Source organism: Lutra lutra, chromosome 4 (assembly GCF_902655055.1).
Source record: "Lutra lutra chromosome 4, mLutLut1.2, whole genome shotgun sequence".
In the NCBI taxonomy this organism is placed as follows: domain Eukaryota; kingdom Metazoa; phylum Chordata; class Mammalia; order Carnivora; family Mustelidae; genus Lutra; species Lutra lutra.
The window spans coordinates 98,822,207-98,838,114 of NC_062281.1; the positions used below are offsets into that span (position 1 = coordinate 98,822,207).

General features: G+C 38.7%; 1 protein-coding gene and 1 pseudogene across 4 annotated transcripts in view; one reads left to right on the plus strand and one right to left on the minus strand.

The window, feature by feature from the left end:
• Positions 1-429: 429 nt before the first annotated feature.
• On the minus strand, positions 430-521 carry LOC125099369 (uncharacterized; annotated as a pseudogene).
• A 2,447-nt stretch (positions 522-2,968) lies between these two features.
• CSDE1 (cold shock domain containing E1) overlaps positions 2,969-15,908 on the plus strand; it is a 40,239-nt gene continuing 27,299 nt past the window's right edge. For all 4 annotated transcript variants that reach the window (XM_047726414.1, XM_047726416.1, XM_047726415.1 and 1 more), the window contains exons 1-2: positions 2,969-3,088; positions 11,254-11,641. The gene's annotated coding sequence lies outside the window, so the exon portion shown is untranslated. The remainder of the gene's footprint in view (positions 3,089-11,253; positions 11,642-15,908) is intronic.

Sequence of the window (15,908 nt, forward strand, 5' to 3'; positions counted from 1 at the left end):
AGGAGGAGAAATGATTATTCTTTATGAAAGTTGCTGCTCTAAATGGTGTTTTCCTGTTCTGAAATCTTGAATATGGATCCCCTTACTATCCACTATTACCAAAATTTTATAAAAGAAGTTCCCTTTACCTTCCCTAAATAGGAAGGACATAATGTCAGAATAAAGAGTCCAAATCTTGAATAAATTTAGCCTTATTTTTTTAAAAATCTCCACACTGACCTAATTTTTCTCATTTCATAGAGAACTTACAAAAGTCTCATCCTATACAGTTGCCATCACTGCTCAAGAAAACTTTACAAATGTGTAAAGGATGGTTACTTTTGTTTGTCAAATACACAAGAGATGTGCTTATTGATATTCATAGAGAGATTAAGAAAAATAATCATAATCAATTTCATTGCCTCTATGTTTCTCAGAGAAGAAAAACTAATATGATAAATACCAAAAATAATATATACTTCTTTTTTGCTTCATGTTATTCCTTAATACACTTGATCTTAGCCAAAAGGCCAAGAAGCGATCACATTACTCCTTAATAGACCAAATATCTCCTCAAAATCCATGACTACCCCATTATATAGGAAAAGGTTTACCAAGTGACTTCACAAGTTTCTGCTTTAACTTCTGTTTAAAAAAATAAACCAAGGGGTGCCTAGGTGGCTCAGTAGGTTAAGCCTCTGTCTTTGGTCAGGTCATGATCCCGGGGTCCCGGATGGAGGCCTGCATCCAGCTCTCTGCTCAGCAGAGAGCCTGCTTCCCCCTCTATCTCTGCCTGCTGCTCTGCCTACTTGTGATCTGTCTCTCTGTGTCAAATAAATAAAATCTTTTATAAAAAAAACCATGATAACTATACATTTTTTCAGCTTTTTGACTTCAAAATTAACCTGAAAAAAAAATTATTGCCGTAAAATGTAGTGATCTTCTAAAACTGAAATCAACCTCTGGTTATGGGTAGTACTTGTAGAAAGAAGAAATCACTTAAACTGTGATTTAAATCAAATGACTCCATCTTTTGCTTTCTTGAATGCATTGGGGAGCTAAAATGTAAGCCTCTGGATGTAAGCATATTTGCATTTTTGGTTAAATGTAAACTGATACTAATTATGGACTGAGGAGGAATTTAAGGCAATTGAGACAATCAGAATGATGAGGATGAAATGGTTATATGATTTAAGAAGGTATTTAGAAATTATGTGTAATGGTAGAAATCAAGACTCACTCATTCTTATTCTTTCTTATTAATTGGAATTGTATATATAGAATTTGAGACTATTACTCTTTACATTTCCCATTACTGTGATATTTGGGAATGTGCGCTCTTAGACCTAATTCTACTTTTAGCCCAGCTTCACATGACCTTGTTTCTAGTGCAAGAGCCCAGGGCAGTTTCTCTGTAATATTAGAGTGGATTATCCAGACTAGATCTATTGCTAAGAAAAGATCTCAATTTAAGAAATGGACAAAGGAAACAAAACAGCTGGTTTGATATATTAAATGATTTGTACTGTCCCAAAAGAACATTCCAATTTCTGCCAACTTCTTACACTGTTGTTCAGTGCTATTCATTCAACAAGCCTTTGAGAGTTGTCTATGCCAAGCACTGTCAGGACCAAGTATGCAAAGATGAATGTCATAGGCTCTGTCCTAAAGTATCACTAGCTGGTATAAACTAATAATTACTTACAGTAAGCGTTGAAAGTATTGAAAGCAAATGCATAGCAAATATCTTGTGCTTAGGAAAGCGTGGGAAGGCATCAAAGAGAACAAAGAGGCTGCTAGGAGGTTCAATGTAATTGGACCAATAGCAACAGAGGTAGGAGGAAAATCTTTTAAAAAATCTTAAGTAGGATACTGCCTCCTCTTAGAATTCGATAATTTGCTCAGTATTGGAGACTACTTACTCTCTTAACACTGTATCTTTCCTTCATTGCACTTATTTCACTGAGTACGTTTAAATTTGTTTTTGTGATTACTGAATGATGCTAGACTGAAAGTTCCTTGAGGGCAGAACCATATCCATTTGTCTTGAAAACGGTATACACCCCAACGGTGACACATAAGAGACGCAGGATAAGTATGTGTTGAAAGCGAAAATAAAGTGGCTATCAGAGTTCTCAGGAGCATGACTGGTCATTGTTTATCCAATACTGTTGAGAGAGAGAGAGAGCGAGCGAACGAGCGAGCGCTGCAGAATCTGGGAAAAGCATTCCTCTCACCGGAGGGTACTGCTCTCTTGTTTGACAAGGGAAAAGTCATTGAACTTTTCTGTGGCCACAATTAACTGTTTTCCTCACTCCTCTTACCCTGTTGGATTAGTCATCCATTTGCCCTGATTTCAACATTTTAGTTACTGATTCAGCCTCTTTGATTACCGGATAAACCACGAATATCTTGTGGTAATTACAAAGGTCAGATGAAGGTTTTTGTGGGGGTTTTGGGCTGTTTTTTAATGATTATGCGCCTTGCTCACTCTTGTCCGTCTGTTGCAAGCAATATAGTTTCTGGGAGACAACGGTCTCACGTAAAACTTCCAAATTACCTTACTAAAAACCTACTCTATGCTAATGAAAATGTCAATATATTATAGCAAACAAGAGGGGAAAAAAAAACTTGCATTATGAGGAGAAACTAGGGTTTGGGGCTTCTGGATTATCCGAGAAAAAGCGAAATCCTTTATATGACATTCCTGGAAATGCCCTCTAAATCGTTCGCCCTCAAAGTTTACCCTGGTCTCGAGGCTTAAGGTATATTCAGGTTTACTAAGACCAGAGACGCCGAAAGTTACCCGCCACCCCTCCCCATGCGTCCCAGCGGAGTCAGTAAACACAGAGATTGCTTCCCGCAGCTCACGGGGAAGGGAATGTAGGGTAACGCCGGCAACCATATTGGTTGTGGTTAAGCGCAGCGCTCCGCTGGGCGTCACTCAGCCCTCGCACGCAGGCGTATTAGGAGCACCCTCCCACCCCACCCGCGCTTCCCGTGCACGCGCTCGGAGCCCGCAACTCTCGCGAGAGAAGCGAGATTTATTCCTACGTACCGGGCCGTGCTGCTTATGGCGGCGCTGGAGAGGGGGCGCTGAGCTGTTGGGGTGAGTACGACCTCGGGGTCCAACTGGGGGTAGCAAGAAGCCAGATTAGGGGCAGATGAGAAGACCAAGATTAATGGGAGAGACTTTTGAGCCAAGGTGGCCACTCCTAGGGCTCCGGGCAGGGAAGATCTCTCCCTGAGTCTTTACCCCGGGCTTTCCCACCTGGGTCCCGTTTAACTGTCTAAGCCTCACGTCAGGCCGCAGAGCTGAAACGAAGAGTCGAACCCAGGCAGCCGCGCGTGGTAGTGGTGGTAGTGACTACAGTGGGGGGAGGGAGCGAAAATGGAGGCTCCGACCGCAGCCAAGATGGAGGCAGGGGTGCGGGGCTTGGGCGCAGAGGCTGCTGGGAATTGTAGTCTAGTCACTTCCTCCGCTGCGGTTTGGCGGGGGAAACGGGAACTACAAGTCCCGGCGGGCGGGGCGAGGGGGTGGTGGCGCGGTCCTTTGTGTGAAGCTGGAGGAGGCAGAGGCAGAGGGGCCTACTCTCACTCCGGACTCTGTAGTTTACTGTCCGTCACCTGCTTGGGGGTCTGACTACGAGTGCCAGAGCGCAGTGCGGTAGAGGCGCCTCCTTTGTGTGTGGACTGACCCTGCTCCATCTAAATGCTTAGAGACTTCTCTTTACCCCGACCACGTCTGGCACAGTAGCTCAGCCGAAGTGTCATTTTTACTTCCACTCACCTGGAGCTGTCTGTCTTCAGTCTCTGCACCCAGCCTTCCTTTCTTGCTTCCTCTTCGGGTTTTTGAGAAAGGAAACCATTCCCTAATCTTAGGCACGTGGCTCTTACACCTTTATCCTGGGGTTAGGGCGTGCTGTTAGAGCCATCATCTCTGGCTCTTATGGTGCAAAAGCCCGGCCTACGTTGAGCAATGAACGGCGTGGCTTCGTCATACTGTGTAGGGTTAGTTTTTTAGAGCCCTGGTTGGAGACACTTGTGGTTTTTAACCATCCGATATTTTATCAGTATGAAATTTCAGTGTCACGGTTCTTTTGCTTTAAGGTTTTCCTTTAGAAACACCTAGATGGCTTCTTTCTTGCTTAACTCAAAAGTGAGGTGGGGAACGCTCCCTAAAAACAGCTTTCAATCTGCAAACACAGAAATCTGAACATTGTAGGAGGAGGTGATTGATTTGCACCTAAAATGAGTGAAAGAATTGGTCCTCTTTAAAGAGCGTGGAGACAGGGTTGGAGAGGGAGGGGAAGACTCTCAAAGGCACTGTGGTGGTTAAATTTCCTTTAAGAGACTTAGGTTAAGAGGAAGATACATGAACTGACGGTTCTTGGCCAGAGCAACTGGTCTATAAAATGTAGGTGCCAAGTTGTAGGTTATAAGTTATTCTATATCAAAATGCTGAGTAATTTGCATTTTGAGTTTCTAGAAGATGAGAATTCTCAATACTACATTGAGGGGCAGTATAATACCTTGGTCCTTTTGGGGGTACTAATGAATAATAGGTGTTCTGGGTGTGGATAGAAGGGTTTATATGCCTGAACGGGCATATGCCTGAGTCATAATATCTAGATAAAAATCCAGTCTTGTTTCTTTTTTTTTCCTTTTAACCTTAGGCCTGAAATAAGAGAGATGGTAGTGGTTTGAGTGATTTTGCAGCTGCTCTGGATGTTTACCATTGAGATGAGTATTTATAGCAGCTGAGTTGAAAAGTAAAGTATTTGAGGCGCAGAAGATAGGTTTTCTTTTTTTGTAATTAAGTTCTGACTTACGAAGTATGACCTTTAGAGTGTGGTTGAAAATTCTAGTAAATTCCTGCAAATCAAAAAGGAGAGCATGAAAGCGGACATACAGTCCTGCTTTTTCCCTCTCCTATTTTCCCCTGCCATCCATGTAAAGACCCACTCCCCAGGGCCATCTAACATTTTTTAAAAAGTCGTTTCTTTTAAAATGTGGTAAAATATACTAACGTAAAATTTATCAGTTTTAATTTTTTTTTTTAAGTGTATGGTTCAGAGTTACTAAGTTCATTCATGTTGTTGTGAGGGCCGTATTTTTGACAAGGTAGTTGAAACATGATAATGCTGTTTGGAAAGATTTTTTTTTTAAGGAGCTGAACTTTAGGATGGTATCATGAAATAGGACAAAAATCCTGATTTTGTTAAATAAACACAGGATTGATGTGCCTTCTTAGCTTTGTCTTTTAAAAAACCAAAAGGGAACCTTCTTTGAGATCTTTAACTCAAACTATCTCATGGAGAGGTGTCTGTAAATCTTGTAGGATTTTTCATAATAGAGAATTACAGCCACAAAAATTATAACTTTCTTTTCTTTTTCTCTCTTTTTTTTAAAGACTTCATGGCTAGAATGTCTCCAGGGGTGAAACTGCTTTGGTAGGAGTGACTTTTTTTTCTTGAATTCCATCATTTCTTGATGTTAAATTCTTTTTGCCAAGTCAGGATTTAAGAATTCCTTTGTCTATAGATATTGGAATGTTTTCCACTTCCATGTATGAGTACCAAGTTAAAAATAATGGAGAACTTTTTTTTTCAGTTCATACTGCCAAGCTCGAGGAATTGTGCTACATTTTTCATTAGGGTTATTATACTGGAATATGATACTCTAGGCAGTATTCTGTTCAGAAGTATTGAATAGTAATTTTATTTTTGGAGTGTTTTTATACTGTAGTATGTCCTTTAATGCTGAGGCAAAAACTGTGTAGTTGAAAATAAATTGATAAGCAGTTTCTTCATAGTTAACATGTAGGCTATCCATTGGTTTGTATCTATAGCCAGTAGATAACCAGCTAGTTATTTGCATTTCTGCTTCTCAAATGTAGTAGGTACCAAGCTCCGGCTATGGTTTGCTAGATAACTGCCTCCTTTTAACTCTGAAAACCTTCTTCCAGGAGTTTTTTGTTTACTATTTATTGGGTATGCCAGTGCCTTTTGCCCTCATGAGCCATGCTTACTGTGACCAGTATTGTAGCCAGTAGCCATGTGTGGCTGTTGGGCATTTAAACTGTGTACGTTCTGAATTGAACTGTGTTGTAATTGTAAAATAGACATTGGATTTCAAAGAAAACTTTTTTAAGATTGATTATATATGGAAAATAACATTTTGGATATATTTGATTAAACAGACGTAATTAAAATTAGTTTCACCTGTTTCGGCTTTTTTAAAGATTTTATGTATTTGATAGCATGTGCGTGCACAATCAGGGATAGCAGCAGGGAGAGGGAGAAGCGGAGCCTGATGAGATGTGGGACTTGATCTCAGCACCCTGAGATCATGACCTGAGCCGAAGGCAGACACAACCGGCTGAGCCAGCCACCCAGGTGCCCTGTTTCTCTTAATTTTAATATGATTACTGGAAAATTTTAAATTACATATATGGGTTGCACTGTGTTTCTTTTGGGACACTGCTGGTCTGCACTATTTTCTGATTTTATGTCCGGAACATTTAGCTTCCTATACTGGCATCTGTCCTATTTCAGAGTGTCAGTATATTATAAAAACAGTTAAGTGATAAATGAATACATAATTTTAAATGTCTTAACAGCTGTTTAGGTAACAACTCATCATAATTGCTATTACACAAAAAAATAATTGTAACAATTTGATTTTCTCTAATTTCTGCCTGACATGCTATTGACTTAAATTGGTTAATTATCTGAACTCTGTCATTTTCCATAGATTCTAAAGTGAAAGTGAATTAAAACCTGTTAAGCTCTTCAGTTTTACAGGTTATTGCAAAATCTGACATACTTAAACTTATCTTGAGTTATAATCAAGAAATATGAAGGAGGAAGTTAGGGTAAGAATATTATTCATACAAAGCAACAATAGAGAGCCTTCTCAGTCCCCTGCTGTGTAATTGGATCTTCACTCCTCTCAAAAAAGGGAGAGGGGGAGCACCTGGGTGGCTCAGTGGTTAAAGCGTCTGCCTTCGGCTCCTGTCCTGATCCCAGGGTCCTGGGATTGAGCCCCTCAGTCAGGCTCTCTGCTCAGCAGGAAGCCTGCTTCTGCCTCTCTCTCTCTGTCAAGTAAATAAATCTTAAAAAAAAAAAAAAAAGTTACTTAAAGTGGGTTGGGGGGAGACTTTTAGACTGGTTTAGCCTTTCATTAACATTCTCCCCAAGTGAGCACTGTACAAACTCTTGAGAATAATGTCAAAATGATGAAGTGAGTTATGGATAGATTTTAGGTGGGTTGCTGGCCACATAAGTTTATTAATTCAGCGTGTATTTAGTACTGTGTGCCTGGTTTCTAGTAGTCTTTTGAGCTAAAGCAGTGAACTGGAGAAGACTGTAAATAAAACAGGTGTTGATAATTTTAAGACAGGTGAAATAGGGAATAACTATTTGGGTTATCAGTTTAAGTAAAGGAATTAGCTTTAACTCCTAACTAAAACAATGACATAATAGTTAGGGTTGCTTCTGTTTCCAAACTGAGCAGAAAGGAAGTAGATTACTTAACAATCAGGGAGACTTTCAGATCAACTATCAATTAGTATTACAGTTGTTACTCTGTGTTTCATGTGACTTAAATATCTAGCCTTTGAGGGATAGAGGGAGTGCACTGTGTTCAGAGGTTTAAGGCAGAAGAGTTATCAGTACCACCAATGAATGGTAATAATCTTGGCATGAGTGCATAACTAATTTTATTAAAATGCCCAGTGGGTACTTTTTAAGTGTTTCTTTAAGTGTTAATTTGACTGGAAAATGTTTAGCCATAGAAATCTCTTAGCTATGACGGTAATAATGAAGTGAAATTCCACCACTTTGGGTTTTTCATGGTAGTTGGTGGGTTTGTTTGAGCTTTGATGGATGCTAATAGGCTTCATTAGTGCCCAAGGCTGGGTCTGCAGTGCTCTAAATTTTAGATTCTGGAAGTCTCATTTCTCTGTTACTGTGTGTCAAATTAGGCAGTTCTTAACATAATACAACACCCTAGACTGGGTTAATCCAATTCAAGTTTTTCAACGTAGGTTGTTTTTCTTAATTCCCCCCCACCATGAGATACACAAGCTTGTCCTTAGCAGTTTGATGAAATTCTTATCTGTTTTATGATACAGCAATTTTGAGGTCTTTGGGTTCATAAATAGATGTAAAATATTAAGGTTAAACCAGTGTGTTGAGTCTGTATTTTTTTTTTTTAAGATTTTATTTATTTATTTGACAGAGATCACAAGTAGGCAGAGAGGCAGGTGTGGGGGAGGGGGAAGCAGGCTCCCTGCTGAGGAGACAGCCTGACACAGACGCGGCTTTGGGGACCTTGAGATCATGACCTGAGTGGAAGGCAGAGGCTTAACCCACTGAGCCACCCAGGCACCCCTCAAGTCTGTATTTTTAAAAGAAGACATTATTTATTGGTGGGATAAGTAAGACTGTACAGTTAACCAAAACAAAATTTTTTAGAAGTTGGTAGAACTGTCTGCCCTTAAATTGTGGTGTCGTTTCCCATTGTGGATTAACTACCTCTTTGCTATTGTAGTTTTGCTATGGTTAAGTTTGGCAGTGATGCATGCTGCATTAGATGCTGAAGGGGACTGTGGTAAATGTACTTGAGTTTGTTTCATAATTGGAGGAACAAGATACATAAAAATGTGAATTAAAGCAAAGTGCGGAAACGATTTGGTATCAGAAAGAATGATGCTGACGATGGGAGTTAGTGCCTCACATAGTGGAAATTAACATAAATCTACTGGAATCGTCAAGAAAAACTTCTTTGTTCCTTTGAAGATGGCAAAAATTACTTTGTGAGAAGACCCATATATATGCATGAAGAAGACTATAATTCAGTCATCTCCCAGGGATTATACTTAAGGATTAGGCAGGAAAATACACCTATCTAGGAGAAGATCTGGAGAGAGGCAAAAGGTAAAAATGGAAAGGTAGAATAGAGAACATCGTAAATGGTGATTCTTAAATCCTGGCTGCAAGTCAGAAACACAGGGGCAGGGGTAGAGGGAGGATAAAATGTACCAACTCCCGGGACCTAACCCTAGTGAAATTAAATTAGAATCTCAAGGTAGGACCCAGGCTTTGTTTATTTATAAGTTACCCAGGTGGTTGGGTTGGATGTGTGGCCAGGATTAAGAACTTCCCATCTAGAATGCTGGAAAAATCACTGAAGATTTTGAACAATGAAATGAGTGAAATTGGAGTTTTAGATCTATCAGTCTGGCAGTGTTAAGTGACAGAAAATGGAAAAGGTTGACAAAAGTTAGCAGATGTGTTAGGTATTTGGACTAAAATGTGATGTCATTTAGGACAAAAGATCTCAGTAAGGAGGTATTGATAAGACTTGGCAGCATTTGGTGTGAAAGTGGAGTGGGAAGAATCAAAGATCATAACAGAAGTGGCCCTACTTAAGGCCGCTTAAATTATTCATTGAGTGGGGACTGGGCGTAAGTATTTTTTAAAACTTACCAAGTGATTTGCAACGATTGCTCTAAGAGGTATCTAGTGTGGGAAATAGAGTGATCCAAATAAAATCTGAAAGATGGGACAAGTGTAATATTTGAAGTGATAATATAAAGTCAGGAACTGTTAGGTGTAGCCCCCTCCCCCCAGAAACGCAGCCATAAATCAGCACTTGATAGGTTTTCATTTTGCATATGTGAAACTGAAATTTAGAGAGATGAAGTGACTTGTTCATGGCATTTTACTAGGAAGTATCAGTGAATGAACTTGAGCTCTCCTAGGCTAAACTATTTCACAGTCTCTGGCCTCTCACCATATAGTCATTCTTATTTCTGATGTTTTTAAAATACAACATTCTGGGTGCCTGGGTGGCTCAGTGGGTTAAGCCTCTGTCTTTGGCTTAGGTCATGATCTCAGAGTCCTGGGATCAAGCCCTGCATGGCATCGGACTCTCTACTCAGTGGGGAGCCTGCTTCTCCCTCTCTCTCCACCTGCCTCTCTGCCTACTTGTGATCTCTCTGTCAGATAAATAAATAAAATCTTTTAATAAATAAATAAGTAAATATACCATTCATTTTTCAGCATTTCTAAAACCAAATCTACTTTTTTCTTCTCCCCATATAAATCATTTAGCTAACAGCACTATTTTAGTTGCTATCCCAGTCAGTGCAAAAGAATCATTTTTATGGCCAATATAAAGCACAATTCTTTGGCTTTACTTATAAATATATTTCTCTTCCCATCTCCTCTCATCTGAATTGTTTCTTTTTTATAGGCATTTCTCATCTATTTCTGGCAACAGCTCAAATGAGATTTCTGTTTCCTTCACTAAGTCATCTCTCATAGGATTTTAAGACTTAATACCCTTTCATCAAGAGCTAAGGCTTTCTATTTCCTGTTATATCAAATTGAAATACTTCATAATCTGGCTCCACTACACCTGTCACACCACATATCCCATTTCACTTTAAGCTAGCCCTCTGTTCTGGCTGGACTAGCCTATTGATTTCTCTGAAACAAGCCACACTGTTGCCATGGTCCTTCATGTCAAACCTCCCTTGATGTCAGGCATAGAATATCATATATGTGGTCCCTGCTTTCAGGGAACTTAGAAGTTAGTGGCACACCCTCGCTTGGCTTGCTTGACGTGCCTAGAATACTTGGCTGTTTTATTTCTCTTAAAATTTTCCTGATTTCTCCAAATTAAGTCTCCAACTCTGATTAAAAGCCTGCTGTGACTGCACACCATGTTGCTTCAATGTACATGCAGTGGTGAATAAACAATAAGTAGGAGTTCTAATATATAGTATATGACAGCCAGTACTCAGATATTAGTTGAGCAAATTAATTTTTGGCATTTTGTTCTATATTTGGTTCTATATCCGGTTTTTCTCCACATATAATTCTTGTCTTTTCAGAAAGTGTAAATTACCTGATGGCAGGAACTTCTTTTATATTTTCCACGATACCTGCCACAGTGCTAGATACCTATAAAACACTTGAGTTAAATTGAATATTATGCTCTGTAACTTAGAACTTACAGTGTGGGCGTATCACCAGGGAGTGTGAAATAATTTCCCATTTTGAGTGTGACGTCAAAGGAGGTGGTATCCATTAGCACTTGAGAGGTTGCTCAGATAACATCAAATGAGTGTGCTTCTGGGTTTCCCGCATTACTTGTTAACCAGTGGTTCTAAGTTTATGAAATGAGTCTGTCCCTCTACCCACCCTCTGTCCTGGTTCTTTTCTGTAAATTAAACTTACTGTCTTCATTTTTTATCTCTAGTATGAAGTGTAACAGAACAGACTTTACCACCTGAAACTGCTGCTTCAAGTTCAGATCAGGCAAGGAACAAACCTCGAAACAACCAACAAGACCAAAGAAGAGTACACTTAAGTTGAAGACACAACACTTGATCTGAAACAAGAAGTTTGTGCCTACTCAACAGCTTTGAAAGAGCACTTCCCAACGCTGCTAGTAGTCTTTGTTTTCTTCAGTGCTGCACTGTGAGATTGCCCGGTGCAGCAGCAGTTGTATTCTTTATTAGCTTGATAGATCATTTTCTCTCGCTCTTTTTTTTTAATACTAGCAACTTTCATCCTTTGAAACGTGTGCTGAAAAAGAAGAATCAGCAAATACTACTGAAAGTGCAATATTTGATTATCACTGCGAGGTAGGTTTGTAGTTTTCTTTTGGCAAGAATCAGTTTATAATTTCCTAGTTATTTTGGTCAAACAGCAAATCTTAATCTGTTCTAAAGATACTTTGAAAACAATTTGTAGTCTCAACTAGTATGAAAATATCAACACTGGATTGTTTTATTGAATTTATTGTCTCTTATTAAACAAGGACGATATTTATGGCCACACTATGGGATTTTTTTCACACAGGATTACATTTGTTAATACATGTGGATCTCTCTTAACTTACTGGTCTCTTAGAAAGAAAAACTCCCATCTGTACTGTTTAAAAGTTAAGGGTTCAGTTATGTATGTCCTTTGCAATCTATGTTCAGAGGTCTCTCTAAAGGGGTAAAGAAAGAGAGAAGGGACATTAAAGGTGAGTAGTGCTTTGAAAGAGAGAAGAGTCTTCTGGTAGCAGCAACAGAATGAGCAGATTCAGGGACATCTGAAAGCACATGGTATAATATGGTAAATTCATTATGAACGAACTAGAAAATACAGCTTTGTGGGTAGAGAGAATAAATAGAGTAGGAAATACAGTTTTGTGGGTTAAGAGATTAATTAGAAAGGGACGCTTGCTGAAGGCAGGTTTTGAAGGCCCACTGTATTTGACTTTGTTCTGTGGAGAAGTCATTAGGTGTTTATAAGCAAGGGCTTAATGGGTTTTTTATTTCAAAACTGAGATAGTTTTATTGCTTCAAATTTTAAAGAAACACTAAAAGTTATATATTCAGAAGTGTATCTTATAAAACAAATGGTGTGACTTTAAGAGATGGGCTGAAGATGGGAACACCTGTAAAGAGCAATGGATAGAATATAAGGAAGTTTTTAAAAGCCAGGGTATAGGCAGAGAAGGAGGCAGTAGGTGTTTTACTGGTAGAAGTTATAGGACGTGATAACCAATTGAATGTGAAGATGAGCCTGCAGGGATTTGACCCAATCTATCCAGTTTTAGAAGTTTGAAACCTTTGTTGTTCATAGGAATAGGGAAGTTTATGTGGGGACTTGCTGAAAGCAAAATATACTGTGGAAATCTATTGCATTCATTAGATAGTAATCTGAAAATTGAGAAAGTATGCTAGCATGGAATGTTGAACAGTGGTTTTTTGGGGGAGGGAGGATGAGAAAAGGTGGTTTTCCTTTTTAATCTTCAGTTTTGTTTTTCTAAATTGGATAGAAATAAAAGCTTGAAATTCAGAAAGGAGTCCTCACTTTATACATAATAAATGAAGAAGTGCCAAAGAAGGGAATGTTCAGAGAAATGAGGTAGTCAGGAAGGAATAACAAGGAAGATAATTTCAAGGAGGGTTTACTTTGTGGTAAACCTTTTTAAAAATGCTGCAACAATCAGATAGAATGAGGAATGAAAATTCCTTGTCATTCCTAGGTTGTTGTCTTATAAAAGCTTCATCACCATTTCAGGAGGCACTCTGGCCTTTAATCTGCAGTTTCTTTAAAGGTTGATGAGCCTACTATGGTAATGACCTTACTGTGGACCAAAATTACTCCTTAACTGAAAACTACCAACAGTACCAATTAATTTAAATTATCTCTGTTCTATCAACAGACAGTTACTCAATTTTAAGGCTGTTGTACCATTTGCTTTTTCTGTTTGTTTCTTCATAACTCCTCATCTGATTAAAAAATAATTTTAAGCTGTAATAAATTGTGCTGGGTTAGTTAAGATAGTATAGATTGAAACTGTACAGTTTTATCTTGACTGTTGAAAGGGTAAAAGACTAGAACTAAAGCTTCCATTTCGTTTTATTGAAATGAATTGTAGAAATGGATTTAAAGTAGCAGTGCTTTTTTTAGCCTAATGTTTGTATTCTGAATATTAGTTTAGTACATGAACATTTTTACAGATTTTGTTTTATTTTTTAAAGGTTTTATTTATTTGAGAGAGAGTACAAGCTAAGAGGCATAGGGAGAAGGAGAAGTGGACTCCAAGCTGAGCAGGGAGCCCAACGTGGGGCTGGATCCCAGGACCCCAGGATCATGACCTGAGCCAAAGGCAAACGTTTAAGCAGCTGAACCACCCAGATGCCCTTAAATTTTATTTTCCTCTACCCCCAACATTGGGCTCAAACTCAAGAGTTTCATGCTCCATCCACTGAGCCAGCCAGGCACCCCAATGTGAACATTTTTAATATGTAAATATATGTACTCATAGCTCTCAAAATTTAAGTTCACAAATTTTACAAAAGATAAAAAACAATTGGGGTTTTTTTGATTATGGAATTGTAAAGTATTCCACTTAAAAGGGGTATAGCAAAGGAAATACATCTGATAATGCAATAGAACCCTAGATTTTAAAAGGGACTTTTTTGTAACATGGTAAAGGTATTGCATAATTAAGAAGGAATAAATACGGAAGACATTGGCCTGAAAAAATGTCAAGAATAAAGCTTCTGAGAAATTTGTTTTGTATATGAAATGGATTGATGTGTTGTTTGCTCAAGGCAGTCTAAAGGTGATAATAGGAAAACAAACGTGGGAACATTAAAAGAAAACTAAAGCCCCAGATTGAATGAGAATATAACCCTGTTAACTTGCTAGTAGTGTGGTAGTAGTTAATGGAGACCTGTGACCAGGATCTGTATAGATCTTGACTGATTTTTTAAAGTCAGGTGTGGGAACTTTGAAGCTTGCTCTCCATCCCTAGCGAAATCCAAGAGCAAATGAATTTAAAAAAAAAAAGTTTTCAATGAGGATATTTGATAGGGTATCTCCTGATATTCTGATGCGGTCACTCTGGAGAAATGTAGGTTGGATGATAATACATTAAAAGGTATTAACTAATGGACTGATTTTCAGAGAGGTTTCCAAGTGTGTTGCCAGATTGTCTTCTTGCCCTGCTTTTGAAAAGGACCTGATTATAAGTAGTTATGTGAGCACTTACGTGCTAAGTACTACTATAGGCTTTTTAGTAGAGCAGCTCATCTAACCCTCCCAGTAACCCTGTGAGGTCAGCATTAAGGAAGGGCATAGAAGAATGCTTATAAAATTGATTACAAAGCCTAATTTAAAATTACCTCTAAACTGGAATTGGAATTCCGGGTTAACCAACAAAGGAAATGTAGCGTTCAGTTAGCTTTTTCTTTAGGAACAAGAGCAGTTACAGAAGCACTAAATGGAGAAAACCTGATTTTACTGATTTGTTAAGAAATGATGTGGAGAATATTTTTACTGTACAGAGTTACTGAAACTTAGGGCTATAGAATCAAACATAATTACTCCGTGCTCTCTAAATGTTAGGGTACAACAAGAGTAGTAGTAAACTGCACATTAACAAGTAATTACTTGGAACATCTCCAAAATGTTCAATCTTTCAGAAAAACAGTTGCATTCAGAAAACTGAAAGGAGCAGTGGGAGTGAAGGGTAGATATGTTTAGATAAAGAATACCAAGTCATTTTCTAAAACTGTCTTCAAGTGAAATAGGCTACCTCTTCTAAACTAACTCCTTGTCAGTTAGCAGCCAAGCAGACTAGGTTAGGAAAAAGGCAGAAGAAACAATTCAGGTTTTGGATGAAGAAATTTCAGAACACAGAATTTTGATTCCTCCCCGCAGGAGAATTTGGAGACCCCTTAGGCTTCCACTTTACATTTGAGGAAACAATCCTGGAGAAGTTCACATGTGAGAAGCAGGACTAAAAGCCGGTCTTTTGATTCTAGTTCTGTTTCTTGGATCAAGTTTAGATTTGACCTCTGATTCTAATTTTTTTTAAAGGGTTGGGTTAACGCTGTTAATGACTTGACTTTCCAATTTTAAAAATTAATACGTAGAAAAGAGTAGAAAGTTTAAACTTTGTGAAGTTGGGGATTTTTGTCTGTTGTGCTCTCTATGTGAGGAGCAGAGCCTAGAACAGTGTTGATGTATCATAGGTACTAAGTGGTTACGAATGTGAAACACAGAGGGGTATCTGGGAGACTCAGTCAAGGGGCTAACTCTTGATTTTGGCTCAGGTCATGATCTCAGGGTCCTGGAATCCAGGCCTGCATTGGGCTCTGAGCTCTGCATGGAGTGTGTCCTTGTCCTTGCCTCCCTGCTTCCCCCGCATGATCTTTCTTGTGCTTGCTCTCACTCTCTCAAATAAGTCTTAAAAAGACTGTGAGTCATGGAATGAGTACTGGATTCTATCCGCATTTACCATTTTAAGACACCTTCCAAGTGTTTTCTTGAGAAGTCTGAGCATTAAATTAGATTTTTCTGGTCTTTCTTTTTTAAGTACATTTGAAATCACACTTGTATAGG